This window comes from Chrysochloris asiatica, unplaced genomic scaffold (genome assembly GCF_000296735.1).
Source record: "Chrysochloris asiatica unplaced genomic scaffold, ChrAsi1.0 scaffold00597, whole genome shotgun sequence".
Taxonomy (NCBI): Eukaryota; Metazoa; Chordata; class Mammalia; order Afrosoricida; family Chrysochloridae; genus Chrysochloris; species Chrysochloris asiatica.
Window position 1 is genome coordinate 285,592 of NW_006409115.1, and position 2,484 is coordinate 288,075.

The 2,484-nt window shown below is 36.8% G+C and overlaps 1 pseudogene; it reads right to left on the reverse strand.

Annotated features, from left to right (window-relative positions):
- Nucleotides 1–447: 447 nt before the first annotated feature.
- LOC102826628 lies at nt 448–2,217 on the reverse strand (annotated as a pseudogene).
- Nucleotides 2,218–2,484: the final 267 nt, after the last annotated feature.

The window sequence follows — 2,484 nt, forward strand, 5'->3', positions numbered from 1 at the left end:
ATAGAAGCTAGAACTAGTGAGCTAGAAGATAAATCTCTCAACACTACTAAGATAGAAGAACAAATACAAAATAGGATAAAAAAATCTGAAGAAAACCTAAGATTCATGTTGGATAACAACTTAGCGACACCTAACAACAACAACAAACAGTATCCTATCTGTGTTATGACTAAAGCGAATTGAATGTTATCTTGAGCAACTACATGATGATATATACTAACAAAGAAACTGTATGATAATTTATTCATATAATAATTAGCTTAATTGGTCTGAATTTTACTTTATAATCATATCTGTAGTATTGTTATTTCACTAAACATTAAAGTGAACAGATATTGAAATGTGAACCAGAAAGTTATCATAGATTCAGGTACTGATTTGCTATTGATTAATTCTCACCAGTACTCTCATTAAGAAAAAAAGAAAAACACACACACACACAAAATATTAGATTCCCATTTTAAAACAGAATGAATTGGTATTGAGTAACTTTCTGACTGTCTCCTTCACATCTTTGTTTCTGAGGCTGTAAATCAGATGGTTCAGCATGGGGATGACACTGTAAAACACAGAGGCCACCTGGGTGATGAGCCATGAGCCTTTGGAGTTATGCTCCCAGTAGAGAAAAGGATGGTTCCATCCTTTATGGAAGTTAAGTGGGAGGCACAGGTGGAAAAGGCTTTGTGATGCCCCCCAGTGGAAGGCATATTCAGGACAGTGACGAATGAGAAAGCATAGGAAGTAAGACTGATCATGAGGCTGCTTATTTCATTGAATGTAGCAAACACTAAAATGATCTTCTGACTAATGTAAGGATCAGAGCAGAACACAGCAACAATGGTAGCATTCTCACAGACAAACTTATTTATGAAGTTAGTCCCACAAAAGGATGATGTCAACAGTAAGTAGGTCAATGTCAAGGGACAGACTATACTCCATGAGTACGAGGCAGCCACCAACAACAAGCAAAGATCCGGGGACATTGCAGTGGTGTACAGTAAGAGGTTACAAACTGCCACAAATCAGTTATAGGCCATCACTGCCAACATTAATGTTTCTGTTACCACAAATATGCAAGCCAAAAAGAATTGCATGATACACCCTGTGAAGGAGATGGTCCTGTCTTCCACAACCAAGTTTTCTAATAGTTTGGGTGTAACTACTGAAGAGTAGTAAAAATCCACAAAGGTTAAGTGGCTAAGGAAAAAGTACATGGGGGTGTGGAGCTTGGGGTTGATCCTGATGAGCATGATCATGCCCGGGTTTGCCACCACAGTGACTCTGTAGATGATCAGGAAGACCATGAAGAGGGCCATCTGGAGGTCTGGGAATTCTGAGAAGCCCAGTAAGATGAATGTGGCACCAAAACTCTAATTATATTGGTTCCTGTTGAAAAAAAACACAAAAAATCTGAGTGTCTTGAGAAACAAAACTTCAATTAGGCAGTAGAAAATGTTAAAGAGAGAGAGAGGTTTATTGTGTGTCTATAAAGATTTTGTGGAAAACACTTATTTGTCCCAGTTTCATTATTTGAATAGCTAAAATATATTAATAGCACATTTATATAGTAAGAGTTCATTTTATGCGTGTAGAATATTAAAGAGCAAAGTGGGAAGAGGAAGAACAACAAAAAAAGAAGAGTTGCTGATGTTGCTAAGCACCCTCGAGCTGGTTCCAACACACAGTGGTCATGTATAGATTTTCCAAGGAGTGGATGATGAGCTTGGCCTACCAATCTTACAGTTCAAACCTACTTTGCAGTCCAGTGCACTAACCCATAGCACCACATCAGTTGCTGTTGTTGTTGGTGGTGATGCCATCGAATTGGTACTGACTCATAGTGACCCTATGCATGACAGAACAAAACACTGACAGGTCCTGAACCAACCTCACAATTATTGCCATGTTTTTTTCTGCTGTGCATAGGGTCGCTATGAGTTGGTACCAACTCAATGGCACCTAACAACAACAACAACAACAACAACAACAACAACAACAACAAGGATCCAAATGCTTCTATTTAATGAGGGAATGTTCTTAGACTGGCTTTCTCATCTTTTATAGATAATATATATTTTCTTCTTATTCTCTGTATACATATAGGCATTAATATTTATAACTCACAATTACCATATACTGTGTCCTATAATTTATAAGTAGGTTGCTATTGTCACCTTCTTTCTCAGGCATTATCTGAATTTTGAGAACAAGGTACATATTTGATTATTCTGTATTAACCAAAATGTCTATTACAGTGCTGGGTACCTGATGAGAAAGCTAATAAACATTATTGGGAAGTAAGAATGTGTAAGGGAATACCTTGTGTCTTCTCCAAATCAAACTGAGTAGATTTTATTGTGATTTAATGGGCACATGTGCTTGTTTACTGCAAAGATCATCATAAATCAATATTTTATTTCTGAAGAAAATTTTTAAAAAAACTTGAATAGCTCACGTAGATACAGATGGATGTGAGTGATTTAT